The sequence below is a fragment of the Prenolepis imparis genome, unplaced genomic scaffold, assembly GCF_030444845.1.
Source record: "Prenolepis imparis isolate NDT839.2.m4 unplaced genomic scaffold, iyPreImpa1.0 SCAF_8, whole genome shotgun sequence".
NCBI classification, from domain to species: domain Eukaryota; kingdom Metazoa; phylum Arthropoda; class Insecta; order Hymenoptera; family Formicidae; genus Prenolepis; species Prenolepis imparis.
In genome coordinates this window covers 10,699,707-10,722,538 of record NW_028141166.1, presented here as the reverse complement: position 1 = coordinate 10,722,538, position 22,832 = coordinate 10,699,707, and the positions used below count along the sequence as shown (strand labels likewise).

At 35.4% G+C, this 22,832-nt stretch overlaps 1 protein-coding gene and 1 long non-coding RNA gene across 6 annotated transcripts in view; one reads left to right on the top strand and one right to left on the bottom strand.

Annotated features, from left to right (window-relative positions):
- LOC145939787 (uncharacterized) overlaps positions 1-22,832 on the top strand; it is a 268,796-nt gene that overhangs the window by 208,762 nt on the left and 37,202 nt on the right. Inside the window, exon 8 of one of the 2 annotated variants that reach the window (XR_014425900.1) lies at positions 2,843-2,880. The exons of the other annotated variant lie outside the window; for it this stretch is intronic. This is a non-coding gene — a long non-coding RNA (uncharacterized LOC145939787). Of the gene's footprint in view, positions 1-2,842; positions 2,881-22,832 lie in introns of those variants that run through there. 2 annotated transcript variants of the gene reach the window in all.
- Positions 1-22,832, bottom strand: part of LOC145939773 (WD repeat-containing protein 47) — a 69,910-nt gene that overhangs the window by 12,533 nt on the left and 34,545 nt on the right. The gene's annotated exons all lie outside the window — the stretch shown is intronic.

Below are 22,832 nucleotides of genomic sequence, written 5' to 3'. Positions count from 1 at the left end.
ATTGTCGCTTTTTACTTTCCTTCATCGCCGCGTCATTAGAAAACGATGGAACGCGATCTCGAAGATTCACGCGCATAAATATTAGCGCGACGTCAATTACGAATTTAATTTTGCCCTAAATGCAAATCGCGATCGACACGAGTCCGCGAAGGAAATTGCAACGACTCGTTTCGCGCCATCACATGCGATTTTTTTTTATCCGGTACATCTCAATTATCGATGATCATCCGATAATGATTATCCAAATTTTCACTCTTCTCTGGAAAACCGGTTAAACCGGATCTATCGACGATCGATTTCAATCTCAGATGAGCCTAGATATCCGTAGAAAGGTTTGATACACATTAATTGAGAAAAAATAATTAACTAATTGGATGTTGATGCAAAATAAAATCGTTGATGCAAAATGTGTGATCTATATATAGTACATTTGATATATTTAAGATAAAAAAAAATAAAACCCGGTGAAACCAGCCGTTTTTTTAGGTTGCGACATACTTTTAGGTCGCTGCTCGGTCATTCAGACAGAAATCGAAGGTGCACATACGTGGGGCTTAAGGAGATTTCGACGCACAAATTTCACCGTATAATTTTAGCACGAGACTTTTAAATGTGAAATTGCAGACACTTTGCAACCGGAAAGGGAACGTTCGTACGCCGGCGCCGCGCTTCTCTTATTTTTATATTACGTATAATTAATGTGCTCAGCTACATAATTAGCGCGTTACATTCCATTAATGTGATTAATTGTTGTTACACTCTTTAACGTTATAGGTTCTTTTTTTATAAGATGAGATTAAGAAATCATTTCTCTTATATTAATGAGAATAACAGCCCAGAAATTTATTATAAATATGTTAAACGAATGCGGAAGTGAATTAAATTATCACGGATATCATGCAAACTAGCTGATATTCTCGAGAGAATGGAGAAAACTTTTGAGAAATTGCGAATTCGCGAAATACATTAAGAGAAATTAAAATAGGTTAAAGAAAAAAAAAGTCGCGTTATCAACTGAATTTGCAAAAAATGGAATATAAAAGGGTTTCTAAAAAAAGAATCTGGTGACATTTCGCGAAAGGTTACTTGCTAACAAGTTTTCATACAGTTTTTCATTACATTCATAAACGAGATACGACTTCTGTCTCCAACGAATCTGACAAATCCCTGATATATTCCAGTGATATTTCTCGACTAGAAACATTTAAAATTGACTGGCCACTCGTTGACGCAATAGGTCAGTGACATTGAATCATTTAGGAAGCAAAGCGAAGGTATTATATATATATGTAATCCTTATCGACAAGTGTTCGGGAGATATCGCAATCCTGACTTATTATGCCGATTATTAATGCGACTGCCATTACTCAGCTGTTATTGAAAGATATTTTTACTCCGGGTGAAACTATCGAAGTGTGAAACTCTTCATTCTAAAAATTACGAGCAACAACGCAATTCATTTTCTTACATAGCCACAATAGCTCAAGGAAGCCTCCCGTAAACTTTCTACCGTATGTACGAAACGCACGCGACGAACGTTGTAATTAAGCGGTCGATTACGACGTGACGCAAAACGCACGCTCGGTTTAATGATGGACTCGGGGAGAGGAACTCGAAAATTACGCCGTTTACGCTTTCGATATACACGCGCAATTCGTGTCCATTCACCGGGAACAAAACCGCCCCGTCGTTGCCATATTGTCCCTCCCATTCGTCGTTAACGCGTCCCCTCGACGATGATTAATTGCGCAACGCGAAAAATACCTCACTTTCGCCGAAGAGATTGGGATTACTGTACCGATCATTTACCACTATAAGTCCGGTGATCGATTCAATTTTCTAGACGATTGTTTTTTCGCGATATAGATCGGCGAAAAGAGCAGGAAATCGAGACCTGATGGACGAACAACAAAAACTAATCGACATTGTCGGTTTCGTATAGAACGCATCTATTTTTTCACCTCGCTTGTAATTGAGAGATTTATCGAAAATATGTCATAACACAACCGATGATAGAAGGACATCCCGTTTTCAATCAATGGTTTATCAACCTGTCCGATCTGTCGATTCGTCAATGCGGTATCTAATTAGCAACGGGACGCGATTATAATGTAACGATTTAATAATCGACAGCTGGCTAATGATACTTCTTAGATGCAAGTATCGCTGTGTATACTAGACTATGGTCGATCGACGAGATGCGTCTTCACGTTGCGAAAAATAATGAAATATAATTATAATCTCCAGTAGATAATCTCTATGTAGCTCCGCAGAGCGTGGAATAAAATGTTAAAATCATTCGCGTTGATTAGCGATTATTTTCGATGGGGCAAACTACTTTTCCTAATAAAGGAGTAACAGTTGATTAACCCCATACCTATCGGGAACACTTTCTAACCCGAGTTAATCAAAACTACTGCTTATTAAAGATGCATAATTTAGAGAAAGATATGGACCGGATCATATATCACCAATAAAACAGGATATTCTATCATTCATAGATGTAAAATAATATAGAGAAATTAAATAAAAATTTAATAAAAATAAGAAAAATTTAATAAAAAAGAAAAAAGGAAAAAAATCGAATTAAAAGCTATATTTTAGAATTAATAAAAAAAAAAAGTTTTCTTCACTCAAGAAATTTATAACTTTCAATATCTTTTTTTTTTTTTGTTCGATGCATATTCGCACAAAGAGACACAACCTATCGTTTATAAGCACCTTGTAGCAGCGCAGAGATATATAATCTATAGCTTATCAGCTTATAATCTAACAATAAGTATAATCGCAGCATCATATTTTAGCACCATAAACAATTTACTTCTTACTATATTACTTGCAGAAATAAGCAGAGTCAAATTCCGCGAAACACTTTCTTCGACCCATATTTGCGAGTCGCGACAAACGCGAAGAAAAGCCGATTATGCATCCGTCAGCGAATCGAGATGCCAAGATCCGGATTGTACAATACAATATAATTGCGATGAAATGACTACGAAATGTTGATTTTTTTTTCAAAAACAATTATAATTTAGCTCATTACTTGTCGAATAATTTGACTAATTTAGCATATACAACGTGCGTTTATAAGGTGAAAAACGTTTCCGGAATTAAAAACGTAATTACGGATTTTGTAACTAGTCTATCATTAGATTTGATTAACAAATCCACTGATCTGTAAATCTCGGTTATAAGTTGTTCCACCGATGTTTGCGTGTGCGTGCGTGCATGTATGCAAAAATGTGGATTAGTCACGTAGTTTAACATATTATACAAGATACGATCGCGATAATCTGCACGAAAAATCATATCAAGAATGAATGGCTTGTTACGGTGACTTAGAATGTGACGTAAACATATACAGTTACAAATTACCTGTACAATGTAAAATAAACTCTTATTTAGCTGTTTATAATACTTGCGTATCAAGAAAACACGGATAAGGCCGAGCAATAAAATTGCTCAAAGCAATTAATCGATTATTTATAAGAGAAATTCGATACAAGAAACCTTTAAAAATATTATAATATATTTTTTATTACACATAAAAAAATATCCACGTATGATAAAAATGTATTAAATATTTGTATTATATGTGTAAGATTTTCATTCAATAAGAGCTTGTCATAAAAATTATATTTTGCGTACCCCAGAGAGAAACTTTTTTATATTGCAGAACTTTACGCGTACCTTTGTCTTTTTAATAAAAAAAACTACCTTAAAAAAATCTTTCAACACACCATATAGCTACCACGTCGTTTCCCCGACTTGTCGTTCCTTCTCTCCTCGGATCTCCTGCAGATTTTTCCAATCCTCTCGAAGGTATTCAACGCGCGTTCCTCCGTATCAACATCCAACAGGTTCTCCATAGATCTGCGAACCTGCCGGCATACGTTCACGCTCTTCGGGCTATTCCTCTGCAAATGATTGCCATTCTCGTCGTGATAGTCGTCCCACTCGCTCATTTCGCTCCTGACGTCCTCCAAGGACCTGGTACGACCGACAGCGCACGTGCAAGGTGGCACGCTGCTCCTGGTGAGGCCTCCCGAGCTCTTGGCTCGTCCTCGTGACCGCTCCATCATCATCACCCCCGGTGGTGGCGGAGGCATCGCTACTGGTGACATCGCCTGCGGCGGGGGTGGCATCGCGTTTCTATATAGTGGTGCGAGATAATAATAGTCTCGGGCCTTGTTGGGGTTGCCGGTGATCCTGGGCGCGGGCACATAATTATAATCGGGCATGTGAGGAGTTATCCACTGGGCCAAGGTGTCCAACGGAACTGGCCGATAACAATAGGACGGTGCCCGGCTGTTTGGGTGATTTCGATACATCGGCGGCCAAGGTCGATGCTTCAGATCGAAACGCGGATCCATACGCGGATCCAGTACTCGAATGTCGCCCATCGTAAACTACGATCTCTGTCCTTGTATAAGGTCTGGAGGCCAATCACCTCAGAGCGAGTTTAAATATACTATCATATTCCTTCAGCTGATTTCTTACTCGATCAGAAAATGTGTGCTCTTAAAGATATTCTATGATTTTATTGATGTAACTATTAATTTTGTTTGCATAGGAAATGTCAAGCAACGTTTTGCTTAAATATCTTTTGTGATATTTTTAAACCAAATAAATTTTTATCAAATATAAATCTTTTTTAAAAGTAGTGGAAGATCATTTCAACGATTGATCGTCGAAAGCCTCGAGAAAATCGGTAATGAAGTCGTCAAAAACCGATGTAGACGAAAGCGCTTAGCAATGTCTGATGATCGCGCGTTTAGAGAGTTTGGCACGCTCGGTCGAGTAATCGGGAGAGAGATTCTAAATTAGAAACGTATCTCTCTCTCTTTTGTAAAATAGCGAAACAAGGATCGAGAGAATAGTTCCGGTCATGCGCGACGAAAGATTTGAATCTTATCACTTTCCAGTGTTCTTGAGAAAAAAAAGATCGAAAATCACTTTTAAAAGGTTTCGTAATTCGACTCAACACTTCACTTCACTTTCTATTGGACGGACTTCTCAATTTCTTACTGTCACCATAATCGAATTCGAACCAATTTCTTTCCACCCGTCATCGTGTCTTATCATCGGTCTCGAGAATCTCAATTCTTTACTTCTCCAAGATTTGAAACATTGAAATCTCTAATCCGCACTTGAGAAACAGAGAGAAGGTGATCGGAAACGACGTTTCGTGGATCGCGAGTTTTCGCGGCCCGCGCTCAGCTGAGTACGACGGAGGAGTGCGTAGACCGCGTTCACGTCGAGTTACTATGGTCTGTTGAGAAACGACCCACTTCTCTCCTCATTCGAACGCGAAAGACTTCGACTCCCTACCGCTGCAAAATTCATCCATCCCCCTTTCTTCGCGCGTATCGTGCGAAGCGAGAGTAGTTTGCAATTCCGTCGAGAAAAACCGCTCGATTGTAAATAAAAAAAAAAATATATTAAATCGTCATACCATATTAATGAGTAAAAAGCAAAATGGTTCTCTTGGACTAGAGGATCAAAATAAAATTCATAGATATATATATTAAAGATTTCTCCCTATCACAGTTAAGTATTATTGCTTCAAATCTTATTTTAAATAACTTAAAAATTCTCAATTCTTCAATTTTTAATTTTTTTTTAGAAAGTTTTATATAAAAAAAATGTGCTTAAAAGAGTCAATATAAAGTTTGACAAAATATTTACTTCAAAATTTTCTGAAATTTTATCATACAATTACATGAATATAAAGATTTTCTTACATTTTTTTTAAATAAAAGAAATTTGATTAATTAAATTGTATATATGTCAGAAATTTGAAGATCTTTATAATGATAGATTTCTGATTAAACTAATTGAGAGTTTAATATATTTGTTATATTTCAAAAAAATTTCATCTTTCCTCATCTTATATTCCGAGATATTACTTACTCTTTCCACGATTTGAATATGTATGTAATGTCATTAAAAGATTAAATTACAAAAAAGCGATACGATATGCAAAACAATGCAAGAAACAATAATAGATGATGGGAACATAATCTCTGTAGCGGTCAAGGCTCCACATAAGTGAAATCTAATTTGCAAACTGTAATTGATATAACAAGAATAGAAAATTAGAGTGCTAGAGTAACTATATGAAGACAATTATATCGTAAAGAACAATAGCGATTGCACGATAGTCCCGCAATATGCGCGTGATCTCATTTAAAAGAATCAGCGAGGGATAGCTTCGTTGAAAACACAGCACGCAAAGAAAAATCGCGCAACAGAAATAAAGTTGAAAGAAGAAATCTTCAATAAAAGATACTTATTAAAAAAATACGAATGTCGATGTCGAAAAGATGATGTTTCTTTCAGCGGTTCGCCATGAATAGGTAGAATAAGAAAAATTTTCGCGCGAAAATTCGTGTTCAAAGTCTTGCAAATGAGATCTTCGGGAGATCATCTTCGCGAGCCGCGAACCGAAAAGAAGGATAATCGCACGTATCGAGAGAGTTCGATGATATACATACACGGACGAAAAAAAAAAAAAAAAAAGAACCGAGGAGCGCTTTGCAATATTCGTTTTCCATCTTCTCTCGCTTTCACTGCGCAATCATCTTTTCCAGCGACAACCGCCGGGCCCATCCGCTCGTATTAATCTTGTTTCGAGATAGAAATCGCGTCATTATTTGCAGGAAGTGAGAACGAAGGTGGGCGTCGCGGACCAACTTGTTGGCCCGATCGTTTTCAGATCGTAAAACTTGCGTTATCTTCGCGAATTCAATTGCGAATTGTGTCGCAATGATTTACAATGCGTCAGAACAGAATTAAAGGTTGCTGCGGAATTCGCTCAAGATGTATGTATCGTGATAAAGTGTAGGAAACAGGTGCGTAAAGTGATAGTTTATGCTATTTTTTGTTCACACATATTCTTTCCTTTGGATTTATTATTACACTTAATCCCGAAATATATATAGCTGGTGATTTAATTGATTTGATTTAATTTTCATTTTTTTAAATTTTAATATTCTTTGTCCAGACAGCATTTTTTTAGTATTATTATATTTTATATTTATATAATATAATTTTATATAATATTTTACTTTTAATATTTATATAATATTTTTTATAATATTATACATATAATTATAATATTCATATATATACATATTCGTATATAGTATACATATAATAGTATAACCTCCCCCCCCCCTCCCAGGATCCGCCAGTGCATGTATATTATTATGTTATTTAGATTAATTATCCTCGGTGATTTTCATTTGGAAAAACTTTTAATTCTCTCATGTGTGTAAATGCACGTTGTAGTAACAATAATTAGCATGATTAAGGTGATATATATTTCAGAAAAAATGTGAAAAGAGAAATTAATCTAATATCTATGTATTTATTTACTGACAACGAGTACAGATGCGCCCTACTTATTTCCAAGAATCGTTGCGATCACAACTATATTAGCCTTACAACCACCGTATATGGACCGTTGTACTTTTTTGCATTGTGATCGATGCTGTTAATGCGCTCACCGCTGGGTTCTATCAATGTTATCGTGCGTGTCTTATAAATTTTCTTGGTCGGCTGATTTTAATGTGCTCTGTGTTCATCGCGCGAGCGGATTTATATTTTCCGATGACCAATATACATGTATATCTTTGCCACGACATAAATTACTGCATTATCAGGCTCTTGTATCTCGCAAAAAAAGTCTGGCATATAAGCGAATACAAGAGAAAAATTTTAATTATTTGGCGATACAAATGTAATTGAATAAAAAAAAAGAAGACATTGAAAATTTTTATTCCGAATTAAGATCTCTTAGCAATTAAAGAGTTTACTTTTATTTAAATAGATCCACATCTCGAAGGAAAACCTAATAAAAAAAGAATTATCGTTTTCTTTATCGTTTTGGCGTGCAATCGCGTCAATTCGATTTTCCATTGCTGCTTTCTCCGATACGCTCCGTTAATAATCAGTCGCGATGTGTGCGGCAATAATCCTCCAGTTTTCATTCCGGTCTCTCTCTTCCTTTTTCGCGTTGCAGAGATGCACCGGTCGTTCTTCTCGCGCGAAATTTCTTTTCGCCGCGATAAGAACCGATACATATGTATCATAAATCCTTCGATCGAGCGTCGACCAATTATTAATATCACGTTTTACTTGCGCATTAATTTCACTACCCGAGATTTGCATTTAATGCATTCAGGAAAACCACGAGTGCCTATAATTATTAAGAGTATGCGCGAGAATGAAAGTGGATCGATCCTTTCGCCGTGTTCCAAAAGTCATTTGATCGATTAATGTGTAGCGGATGAAGTCACGCCCGTTATTAATATCTCGATTGCTCGATCAGGTGATCCTGGCGCTTATAAAAAAATCTGTTTTTTCTCGATGAACAAGTAACAAAATGTTGATTAATACACTATTGGAACTTTCTACGGCTAGATGTCTTAAATTCGACATTGATCGTTTACGTGATATAATGTATTATTATATAATGTTCCTCGATTATAAGATACTTCGATCTGAACCGAGTGCAATTTGGCGAACAATGACGGGATAAGATAGAAATTGGATTTCTCCGAATAAACATTTCGAATCGATCGATTCGAAAATGAAAATAAGTCGCGAAGTATTATATATAATAGACACGAAGCTATCGATGCACGTCATTCTCATAAGACATCTGCGTTCTAGAGAAAGTACCAGACGACGCAAAAAATAAATTGCCATGATCCGGTGACACGCGTGCACACAATTTATCTCAGCGAACGAAAAGGGGATCTTTCGGATATCTTTTTGTCATTTTGTGGATCCTTGGACGATTATTACGGTCGGCTGCCGTTAGAAAAGTTCGTTCCAGTACGTTTGAGTGACGTTGAGTCGCGTGCGAGCTATCGCGCGTCGTTATTAAAATTGGTTGACTTTCCATATGGATGTAGATCGCGAGAAAACGAAATCTGGAGCGAGCATTTGTTTCGGGGACAATAACAGTAGCTAGTTATCTGATAACGAAACCGACGGTGATCCGCGTAAGCCGCAAAACAATTCATCTAATTAGGTAAAAAGATTACGTTTTCTGATAAAAAGATTCTTTAGAGTAGATCATCATATGCATCAGTAGATTGATTATAAAATGCACATTAGATAATTTTAAATAACACTATAGATAATATTATAAATCAATCAATATTCTAGATATCTATAGAGATAATAATATTACCAATTATTTTGGTAAATAATATTTTAATTCAAAATTATATGCAGTACTATTAATTTGACGTCAAATATATATGATTTAAAGTTAATAAAACAAAAAATATTAAAATAAGTAACTAATAGTCTCAATAAATAATTTTCTTTAATATAAATTATATATAAAAATTATATATAAAAACTAGTACTAATATTATTTTTCATTAAAAAATTAGCTGTAGGGCTCTTTTCAAAACATAAATATAGGGTCAATAATCAATCATTGATGCATCTATGGTGATAATGGCGCCATTACATGCGTGTCCGATGCGATTTCTTCGTCTTCAGAAGAAAAACATCATGACTTGCAGACACGATAAATCGAACGATGAATATCGCAGAGGTCAAAATTGTCATAGAGACAAGGCACTTGTTGACCGAGTTTTCAGTACCGGTATTACCAGCTACCAAATTTCCTACTTCGCGCAATGATTCTGCATTATACATACATATCTACCACTCACACAAGAAATATACATATTTAATTTTTTCTCACGGTACACATTTGTGCTTCTGTTCCTCAAATTGATTTATACCTTTATCGTCAATCTCGAAAAGTCCAATACAGTGGAAATAAACTACATAATTCTATTCTGTACCGATTATCAATCCTTTCACAATTTATCTTGACTGCCATGAGCGCGAATATGAAAATTACTTAATTTTCCTATGCATATACGTCTATAGATCAACCTTTTCATTCTGAAAAGCTGTCGACGACTTATGATTAAGAAGTAGCTTATTAGCTCAATAATTCATTGCACTCCGTAGATAGGATTTCGACTCGTGCTCGTGCATGTATGTGCCTTCTTATTTGCGAGAAGTCACGTGAAAGAAAGAAAGAAAAAAAGAGGAAAGAAACGCAAACCAGTTTTCCTGAAAAAGCGGTTGCGTAATACGTTGACCAACAACTGACATGAGACTTCTTTCAGAATTTGAAACGGAGTTCCGCACGAAAACAAAAAAATGTCGGGTATGACCGGCAATGTAAATATATACATATACCGTTAAAAATATTAATAACAGGTTGACTGGTATCTGTCATGAAAGCATGATAACCAACACAACGAAATGTAAACCGTACATTACCGCGTTGCACTGTAATTATAATATATCCGGTTTTGATACATGGACCATAACTTAACCTGCTACGCAAAAAAAAAAAAAAAAAAAATACTATGGAAAATGATAGCTCGAAGCGTGTGGAAAACAAAAAAATAAAAGTTTCACACGATCGCAGTAGTATAAATTATTATTATCGCACTATTACTATATATATATAACTAGGTATTATTATATTTAATTGGTACTTTTATGTTTTGTTTAATATTTGAAATAATATATGAATTTACAATTACATTAACAGTTAAGATAAATGATTTTTGCCAACTAATTACTTGCTTTCTAATTAAATTAATGTAATTATTTTCTTTCGTTATCATAATGAAATAATTACTCATCAAATGAAATAGTTTATAGAATTTTAAATTAGCTATGTACGTAATAATAGATAATTAACATCTAAAACAGTGTGTAAACATATGATAAATAATGATGGAGCTTTTAATTTTATGTGATGCTTGAGTTAAATTGAGACATTTATCATCAATTCGTCAATCATCATCGTATAAATTAATTACTGATGTAATCGACGTACATAAATACTACGGTATGTCATGTTTTCAATTATGAGCTTCGTGAGGCTCGATTGGGAGAAAACGTCGGTCTGTGGCAATCACAAGGGATTTACAAGAAAGTAGATGATTATTAGATGCGCCTGGTCAAGCTTACATCCATCAGCATGAAGATCGCGACCTACATTTTCTCGACAATAATATCCGCTATGGTATTCGGCTACGTTTCGAGTCATGATGCATATATTTATTCGTCATTTTTCGTCGCATAAAAATGGTGAAAAATGATGCATTGTTACGGCCTCTAATTATTGTAATAGTAAAAAGAATAAAATACTAAAAAACATAAAAAAATTAAGAAAGAGGAAGGGGGAGCTGGAATACCGATAATGCAGTACTCTTTGATGCTCGAGATGTTCGAAGAGAAATCCTGACCAAGAATCGACGAGGTAGAGACTCTGATGAAATCCTTTACCAGTCAGTTTCATACATTCACCAAGCTAACCAGGTTTCTCCTTTACCCACAATATTCAATGCAGCATTCATAAATCACACCCGATGTATTACAAATTAAAAAACTGAGAAAAAAGAACAATGCAAAATGATTTCAATATTTGAAAATATGCTCTTTCAAAGAATATCAACAAGAGATCAATCTGGAGTCGAAAAATGAGCTTCTCGTTTTTTAGAGATTATAGATGTCAACAAATAAGTTTTTCGTCACGACTCACTTTTTTCGTGACATTGTATATATCTGTGTCACAGATTCTTTATAAATTTATTCTTTTAAAAAAAATGTAGCTTTTTATAAAAGGGGGCTAGGCCTTTTTTATAAAACGACTTTATTTACAAAGAGAGTCCGCAACATATCTATAAATTTATTAGACATTCGTACGATTATGTAACATGCGTTGTTATTATTCTCAAATATATGTGATATATGTATATTAAAGAATAACCGGAACATCATTATTCAAATGATGATTACTATGTGTATTCCTACTTCGATGCCGCCCACAATGTTCGAGGAAACTGAATAATCATTTCGGCAGCAACAAGCGGATGATTGACTACATCGTTAGCAATGTAAATTATATATCTCGTTTCTATGTGTATGTTTATCAAAGAGAGAATAATCCTCATTTCGTGAGATTAATGCGCATTTCAAAACTTGCTAAATAAAAGCAATCTGTATGCCCGTAATTTGTTTTTTTCTCTTTTCATTAAAGAGATTCACACACAATCGCAGATATTGTATTATTATAATTTATCGGATATTATAATCTCTTTACTTCGGAAAATAATTTTAAAGAATAAAAATATATATATTCGACACTCTAAACTCGGGTAAAATAGTTGGACCTCTACTATGCACGACAAACGGAATTATAGTGAAATACACTTACGAAGGTAAAAAGAATTGCGAAAAAAATACATATGGGCGTTGTCGAACACGTTGGCGAGCATAAAAGTGCAACGACGACCCACACGAATCACACCATACATGGAAATCCGACTGACCAGCAAGTTATATTACTGATGACGAAAAGAATAACCTGCGTCTAATTTTAATGCATGCAAGAAAATACCGGCCATTGCAAAAAACGTCTTTACTCAGTTTCCTATTAAATCAATTACTCGCGTAATTCTTATTTATATCTTTAGCTCGGAGAGAAACTCATTAACGTTTGATCATAAAATTAATTGGTATAATTTTTAAAAGATTTTAATAATTTACTCCAATTCTTTCGAAGGAAAACATGACAAACGTTACAAATAATTCAATATATAAGAGAGACATATTAAAGATTGATTAATATTAAACAAGTGACGGATGTATTTGTTCCGAATGATTTAACGACGTCTTATCGTAATGCCTTAAGCAAATGCAGCCCGATTGTTTCACTTGGTAAAGAGAATGTTCAAGGATGATTCTAACAGACCACGATTTACGTTAACAAAAGGTCACGTGTCGAGAAGAAAGGTACGCTCGATTTCACTGAAATACAAGATGAACAAATGATTATAACATAGAAGACTTTCACCAAATTAGCAAACATTTTGCGTCGTGCAGATTTCCTTGCATTGTGTTTCGACAGGTCTCGAAGATTGTACGTGACGCGAGCACAAGATCTCATGCTTTCTCGAAACATTCAAACACGAGATTGAATTGCAAGATTATTTATCGGATCACAAATCATCTATTATATGTTCGAAAGACAATTTTATACATCTTGATATATCATACATTTTACAATTTAGCTGCAAATATGCACGAAGATGTTTAATCAGCAGCGAATAATATTATATATTTATGAAAATAATATTAATATTTATAGAAAGAATTTTCAACAGCAAATTAATACATGAAAATTATATTTAATATAACAAGTGAACGATACATCGGCAAATCTGATTTGCCGATACCAAAAACATACTAAAAACAAATAATAAAGCGCTTTTTTATTCGTCTACAAAATAAATAAATTTACCAACCACGCAAAAATTTTTCTCGTCTCTATTATTGCACGAATTTAAATAAGTATATAGAAGCCTCGATACATCGTTAATTCGTCATTTTAATTAAGTTCGCTATTGATAACAAAAGCAGAAAAATATAACGATAAGGTAAATATGTCAAGAGCTCAATCAATTTTTTTCAATTATGAAATAAACACGATACTCGTTATATACAATAGATCCTTGTAATCTGTTTGCATGCAACAAATTTTTATCAATTTTGAATGATTTTATAATAAATTTTTTATTGTATCAAAAAATCGTATACAAATTATTTTAATTGGTGGTTCTAATTTGTTTTTAAAAAAATATGTAGACGTAAAGTAGTTACGTTTTAAGCAAGTTTTTCACTTGAAACTTCAAGAATCTGTCGAACATCCGAGAGTTTCATAGTTGACTCGACTCTTTCCCAGATAGGGAGCAATTCTTTTTCGACATAAAATAGTCGTAGCATAACAATTAACGTGATATTTCCTGAGATAAATAATCAAATTACATTCAAAATTTTCGAAAATTAACACTTGCGATAAATAACTACACATCTAGCAAAGTGAAAAACAGAGTAAACGACCATATAAGTTGATCAAATAAAACACTCAATCTAAGTTTTCAAATTTAAAGACTCGCGAGCCTCTCCCAGATATCCTAGACGGGGCAGTCGAAGACTTTCCATTTTTATGAACACTTAAACAAATTGTTTTCGAAAATTTCTGAAAACCTGTACTCCTACATTAAATCGTGTCAACGATTATCGTGTAGATTAATATTTACACGATATATCCAAGAACAGACAAATCAAAAACAAATTTGAATTTAAAAAATCTCGATAAATGTTAATTTCTAAAAATAATAATATTACCAAATCACACTATTTATATGTCGAGAAATTTTCTTAAATTCTTTTACATCAATATATATGTATGTACTTGAGACTTAAATAATTATCTGAAATCATTACAGAAATTGTTCAAGATATCATTGTCATTAATTGTTATTGACATCTATCTCTCAAGATTAGTTCTATACTTTCAACCTTTGATAACTAATCTCTTTGTCGTGCGAAAAAACGTTATTTTAAGTATCCTGCACTTATGCTCCTCTCTGCAGATAATTTAAAGTGCTCTCGCGTGTCTTGTTAAGCTCTTTGCTATCAGCGCTGCACGATATCTGAATCATCGAAGTTGAAAATTAACGATTTTAAATCGACTCTAATTTTTATGTGTAGTCAGTTTTCGTTTGACGAAATTATTATACGGTTCACCTAGTTGCTCGCTTCCGGTCAACGATTGCTAGAAACTATCGCAATATCGAGGATGACACGCAAAGCATCCTTTTCGCGGGTCAATTTTGGCCGGCGTTTTATATGCCAATAAGCGTCAATTTTTGATAACGGTACCGACGACGATCGGTCAATCATCTCGGATGTCGCCGTACCGTGAGACAGAACCGTTCCGGAGCCGTATGACACGCGGAAAATCGCACGTGCTCGCCGACCGTGAAGTCACATTTAGGTAAAGCGCATCGTGCATGAAACACGTGCAGCGCAGACCGGATTGAAGAATTTCGGTACCCTGCGTAGAATAACAACGCTGCATATCTCGTGTGTGACTAAGAGAGTAATAAGAATATGCATGACAAACTTAGTTTTTTCTTTAAACTTAATAAGTAAAAATTATTAATATATAATATTATCTTTTACAATTATAAAGAAATATATTAGAAAATGAATATGGACCTATTAAAAAAATTGAAAATGTATTTAATATATAAGTAGAATATAATAAAAAAATATGTATCAGTATTTTTATTATATTGTATTATAGAAAATCTAAAAAATATAAGAAAGCAATAATTTTTTATTTTTTTAAAGCTTAACTTGAAAATATATATTTTCTAAACCTGACAAAAGTTTACTCTCTGATATCACAGTTTTTTCAGCATCGCCATTAATAAATAACTTTGCACAAGTATAAGAATAAATTGAAAGATGTATAAATTCATAATGAATTAATTTAGTGATGCAATAAGACGATTTTAAACTCTCGTATTCGGAAGCGACCATATCGAGTGCGCTGACGTGGATCTCGTGTAAGTCTTGTATTATACAGAAAAACTGAGCGTTGATAGAGGAAGGAAGAGGGGAACACAGGGGAGAGATTCCGTCCGCAAAAATGTGAACTATCAATCTCGCTGATGGAAACGCGTAGGCTATCGCTCAGGGCCGAATATTGTGCGTAGGTTACATATACCTCCCCCTTTCCCTTTTTTGCGGGGAACGTGTTTCAGGAAATGCGCGGAACCATAGCCTACAGGGCAAATAACCAGAGAGAACACATGTTGTACCGTAACAATGTAACAGCCAACGTTTGCCGAACAAAGGTGAAATAACGGCATTCGACAATAAAACATTTTTTTTTATCTATCATGGTTTGCCGCACGTAAACCATGTTAATAGAACACCATAGATTCGTTTTTCTTAATTTTGCGATAAAAAGTATTAATTTCTAGAAAAAGAAAATATGTTACTAATTATATAAAAAAAACATGATTCTTTTTTATCAAAATGATAAAATCTAAATAGATTTATAAATCATACAACACATGTTGCCACTTTTTTAATTGCATAATTTTTGAATAAAATAATAAATACTTATATACGAGATGTTAATTTTAACTCTATCATTTTAACTCTATCAAGAGAGAGTAATTTATCAGTTAGCATAATTTATCGCACACTGAGAGAATTTTCTTTTAGAATTTACCCTGAAAATCATGGTACTCGTGGGACAATATGGTATGGAAAGAATTTTATGAGAATTTCTCTAATTAATATTTATCACAATAAAAATAATATCTATTACAATAAAATATAAAATATAATTTGCAGTTTAGTAAAATTAATCAAACATGTTTTACATTTTATATTGTGATAGATATTATTATTTTTATTGTGATAAATATTAATCAGAGATATTCTCATAAAATTCTTTCCATACCATATTATCCCACGATTACCATGATTTTCAGAGTAAATTCTAAAAGAAAATTCTCTGTGCATGATTGATTATTAAATAATGAAATGCGATTAATGCGTAATTCTAGGAGAATAATTAGATATGTCCAGGCCTGAGCGAATGGAGCAGTGATGTATTTCCCTTATTTGTATAGCGGGAGTATTATAACGTCTCGATGACTAACGCGTGACACTCTCATACCATGCAAGGCATGTCGGTGACGTAAGCTCCTGCCAGAAATGTTTGCCCCCCTCGATGTTGCATGAAATTAATCTGACCGATGAAACTCGAAGTCATTTAATAATGTGAAAGAGAAGTCAATCAAAAGGAAATGCCTCAATAATATAAATAAAATTGTTTAAAAAATCGTATATGCAATATAGTTTTTAGCAGTGGATATTAAAATAATATGAATATAATCTCGATAAATCTTGAACTCGACATTATGAATTATATAAAAATTATTTCACAATATATTTATTCACGTGCTAATGGCACAATTTTTTATTCCCCCCCCCCATAAAAATGTAAATTAAAATTATATATTAAATTATAAATTTGAACCATGCCATCGTGCGATTAATCTGCAAAATTCGACAGGTTTTCTCCCACTTTCTACACAAATTACAGTCGCTACAATGTCGAAGAGTGGATTACACGGCATAACTGTTCCAGTAAATACATTCTTGACGGCAACCCAATATTTAGCGTACGCATTAACGGATCCCGGTATTTCCCACGCGTCAGTGCGAGTTGTACTCGCGTAGGATCGCCTTAACAAGGACTGATAAATTTTTATTCATTCCCGTGTAACAATTCAGCCGGTTTTCTCCAGCCAACAAACCGACACATTTTCTCCTGTCGTTCGTGGGAATGAAAAACAATGCAAGACACATTTACAGAAACAACAGCAACATATTTCATATCCATCGGTCTCGGACTAATGAGATCCCCAGCTTCATCGCGGCAATAACAGTTTTACTCGTCAAATCATTTTCACACGAACGACGACATTCGCCGATCGACTTTCATAATCCTATCTATATAATCGCGTTATAAAAGCGATATTACGGCACACACGACTTACTCAGCTCTTCTACTTATCGATGGCATCATCGTCATCCTTTCACGTGATTCTCTCTTTCTTACTCGAGGCGGGTAAACAAAACTCGTCATTACCTGGCCGGCGAAACTTCCTTCCTCCCAAATCGGATCGTCCCATCCGCCCGAAGAGCCCGAGGAGCCCCTGCGACCCGGATCCCACGAGTTTCTCTTCAAGTTATCCAGAGAATCCGTCGAGAGCCGCCGCCGGTCGTACGAGCCCCTTCGGCCACTAGAAAGCGGCATCGCCGGCTTTTTCAGGCTGCCCGAAGTCGCCGATGACGGCTCGTCGCTCAGAGTCACGTTTAGGTTGCTCTTCACGTTTCCGCTGAAGCCGGCCAGGCAGCTCCTCAGGTTCCCGTTGGAGCAGCTGCGCGCCTTGAGATCGCCGTTCGACGAGCTAAGTCCAGCTCTCATATTCGCGCGATAATCCGCGGAAGTGGCGAACAGGCTGGCCAAATTCGGGGAGGCAGCGTCGCGTCGCGTCGTCGCCGGCCGCTGAAGATTCGTCATCGACTTGGCCACGTAATCTCGTCTCAGCGGCGAATTGTAATTGGACGTGGTGTCCTTCCTCAGGCAACCCATGGAGCGACCGATGGGGTCTCTTCGCAGAGGCGAGCCGCCGATGGTGTTGGAAAAGATGTCCTTTCTGGTGTTGTTGATGGCGCTCATAGACGATCCCAAAGGATTTTTCCTCAGAGTGCTGGGGAAAGTCGAAGGGTGCAATTCTCTTTTGGGCGGCGACGTCGGCATCCCTAGAGAGCCCCTCCTGGGGGACGTGGCGGAATAATTGTAAGCGTCGTGGCGTCCGAAGGAATCTTTTCTGCTCGCGGTACCGAAAGATCCTCTACGATTCCAGCAATTCTCCTTGGCATGTTTGCCGTGCACCTCGCAGCACTTGTCGATCTTGATCTCTTGCTTGATCAACTCGGGATTATTATGCAGTTGCTCCAACTTGACGTCCCTGAAGAGCTCCTCGAGGCGACGTATGGCCGCTTGTTGATGCGCCGACGCCGACATCGTGTAATTACAAAGAGAAAATGTTCTCTCGTCGTGAAATCAATTAGAGATCACTGCCTTGTTCTCGAATCTTCCGGATATATTCTCGGTAAAGTGTCTAATATCCGACCCTGCAAGTCCAGATATTCCGCGCCTCGCTTATGCATCACATAATTACTCCGGACACTTACGCAGGAATTTGTTCAGAATTGTTTCGCCTAGTAACTTTTACGGCTACAGGATGCTAATTAGCTCGCAGAAACACCTCTCGAGCCCGATAAGTCAAGACGGAAGATATCTCGTCTTGATCCTAATGCTCATCGACCATGTATTCCGTCGTAATACGATAATACTTCCGCATAACCGTAATAGCAATAATCTTTCAAGTGCTTCAAAATATTATTCGATAACAGAAGAAGTTTCCACACTATTCATTGTCGTTTTTGGAAAATTTTCACAAGTGTTTTAAATCATATTTAGTTTATAAGCTCGCTAAATTTTCTAATTATACTTTAGCGTTGACAATTGCTTCTTGTTGACAATTTTATATGGATCGCTAATAAGTCCGCAGCGTCATGTGAAGATGGTCACGAGATAAATTTAATTCTCCGATACTGTGATGTCCATCCATTCGATACGCTTCTGTACTCACTTACAATTCGACACCAGTGTGAAGGGACCGGGGATTTTTGGTCCTACCTTCGCGGTTCGTTAAGCGACCGGCATGCACGCAACGTGGTGGGAGCGCGATCGTGACTCGTATGGAAACGCGTGTGCGTCGTAATACACGTCCGATGAGGTACTGGGGTACCGCGATACGTGAGAGACCCGATGCCTCTCGAAGGAGCTCTCCGTCATGCAGAGATCCCCACCAAACTGATATTTGTGTACGTGTGTGTATGCCATTCGTTCAAAGGCGAAGTATCCATATTAGGTCAAACCTTATGGGTTTGGTTTGTCGCGCGAAACTGCGAAAGAAAGAACCATCGACATGACCCTGGTCGAATCAGGTCGCCAACGAAAGCGCGCTCCGTGATTATCAGACCCGGTTTGCCACCGTGACGATGCTCAATACATCACGCGACAAATCGATGAACTCTGCACTGTCGCGATTTTCTCGCGATTTTTTCGCAATATATCAAAAACTTTGACAGCATACCAAATTCAATATATCTTCGATAAAACTTTCTTTCGCAATAGGGAAAAAAAAGAACTATATTTGCGCTCAAAGTATGATTTTGAAAAAATCATAAATCGCATAGTAAATGTTGGAAATATATGTATACAACATATCGTATGTTGTATGCAAAATCTTTATAATCCTAAGCCGATTATATTAATCAGTCGAGTAAAGAAGAGAAAATTATAGAGCAATTATTTCTTAAACGTTTAAAGCAAGGTTAAACAGACAAAAAACAAGATAAGGGGAATAAAAAAAATCATTTATATTAAACGCAGTGCAATTATATTAAGTACTAATATTTCCTCTGTGCATTTAAACGAACGTGTGACACTTCATCAAACTGGGTCATAAATATAGTATTATATTATAGTTATAGTTATAATACATCATGGAATTAAATATAAATCGCAATCTTGAAATAAGGATTCAAGCTGATTAAATATCTCTTTTTGGCGAAATACACGATTTTGATCTTTATCAGCAATGCTGAATGCCTCATCTGGATGTGCAAGAAAGAAACATTTGTGTTGCAAATTGCTGCAAACTAGAATGGCAAATGACTCATTCATGCAAACATTGGTTCGCATGCCTTTCAGAAAAAAGAGTATTATTTTTTTACATATAAAAAATCTAGATGAATTATAGGAATGTCATATATAAATTGCTTGTTGAAAACTAAAACAAATAAATAAAAAAAATCAATCATTTATAATTTATAAAATATATAATCCAAAAGACATATAAAGATAAAAGAAAAAAATGAAAAATATCATAAAAAATAAAAAAATGTTTTCTTTTAAATATAAAGTATATATTTTTATATATTATATTTTATTTAAAAATAATTACATTCTTATTATTTGTTTTTTAAAATAAAATCTCAATATGAGATACAAATTCAAAACTTCCATAATTATATTTTTATCGAATAAAGTTGGAAAACAAAAAGATTTTTTCGTATGGAATTCATCATCAAATATATGATTAATTACGCTTATTCTAGAATGCTTTTATTAGCAACTGTAATTGACTGGCGCCATCTACTCTTGATTAACGGACAGGCAGAGGAGATTTAAGAGAATGGTATCTCTTCAGTGAATGTGTAGAAATATTCTTTCATATGACCATCAAGATGGAGCTATAATTGCGTTGTACTCCAGACAGAGACAGCATGCACGGATTAGATTGCAGCTGCATTTGCATACCGTTACGCAAATAAAATTTTTATAAAATAAAACCGCAATGTTATAAATTCAACACTCTATATAAAAGAGAGTTAATTTATGATTGCACACGAAAATAATTTATCCAAAAAGAAAACTATTAAACGTATGAATAATTGAATTAATAAAAGTTGCTACAAATATAAATTGTTAATCACACAAAATATATATATATATTTTTTTATTTATATCCTATTTTATATTTTTTTTATATTTTATTTTTTATTTTATAATTTATATTTTATTTTATATATGTATATATATTTTTAAAAATAGATTAAATATAATCTTTTGAATGCAATCTACAATTTAACCTTTTCGAAGGATGTTGCATCTCATATATCACGAGATACATCTGATGTGTGTTCATCCTTTCGAGAATAGAACCGTCGCGGAATATAGTGCCACAATCGTAAAATTTTATCGCGCAAATTGCAACCGCCACTTGGTTGCAAGTCACGTATTGTAAGAAGGAAACGCTCGTATGTTTGCGGGTTATCGAGTTACCCGGCTTCTCTTTGACACCTACACGAAGAAGTGGTGGCCCGTTCACCTTGACGGCCAAAGATAAATACTGCATACGTCAGGAAAGGGTATACCCCCTTGAAAAAGCAACACGCTTGCAACATAAACACGCGTGTCACAATCGTGAGTTTACGTGTTATGTCTGTAAAAGAGTTTGAAAATTTTGGAAGAGCACTTACAGCTCGCGCGATTAGTCTACTTAAATGTCTAATTAAAAAAAAAAAAAAAAATCCTCGGCTTTATTTCACGGCTTTCCTCTTATAAATACTAACGGCCGTGAAGTCTACGTAATTGGAATCGGATGACGGTCGAAAAATCTCAGAAGAGCGCCCACGGAATGCCATTTTTGTCAATAACGCGATGCGCGTTTTCTCTAATTGTGTACGCAGCAGCGCGATGATAGCATCGGCGCTCTTACGTATATGTGTTTACGTGCATTTGCATTCCGCAGCTGCGTCATTAGCGTTCAACATCAAAGACGAGAATGGGCATTAGAATTTCGAGTGTAGGTGTTTAAAGGTCTCGTCAGATTATTGCATTATCCGCTGCAGTTTTTATTCGTGGAACGTTAATCGATCACACAGAGAATCTTCTTCCCAAATTAATTTAAAATTAAAACTATTATATTAAAAAAAAATAATAATTATTAAAATAGTAAAACTTCACTTAATTTAAATTGTAAAAAGTAGGCTGTTGTGGGAATATAATATTGAGACGTGTAGTCTCTTGAATAATTAAATTTTCATTAAAGAGAAACCCGCCTGCAACTGTTGTCTTTATTAATTCGAGAATCGAGCACACCGTTGTTATATTTATGACGCAAAAATCTTAGATGCGTACGAGACTCGCGAATGTAGAACGCGAATAGATGTTCCGCGAGGTATGTCAACATGAACTTTCATAGTCGATTTGCAATTCGTTAGATTGGTCATACAAAGACAAATGAATGAAATTGAAGAATCGATAAGCTGCGACACACTTATGCATGGAAACACAACGTTTCAATCTTCGTTATAGTTTACCGCAGCTTCCGCTGTTCTCCGACAGTTTGATATATTGCATCGTTGTTGCTGACGATGCATCGTGTTTTCTACATGCGAATAAAAGAAAAAAAAAAAATGCGCGTAGCCTGAACCAACCAGGTCCTCTCGCAACTCGTGAATGACAACTAAGCGATCTAAAGATCTGGCAGCGAAAAAAATTTAGAAGTGAATATGAGAAGTAGCGGGAATCGGAATAATCCGTCTTGGATGTTTAAGAAGTCAGGTGATGCACCGAGAATTAATAAAACGCATTGTTTATAGCCACCGAGCTTACCCACACCTAGTTGACGTCACGGTACTTCCGCGGAATTATTACGTTATATAATACAATCGCGTCGATATCGAGGCCTCTA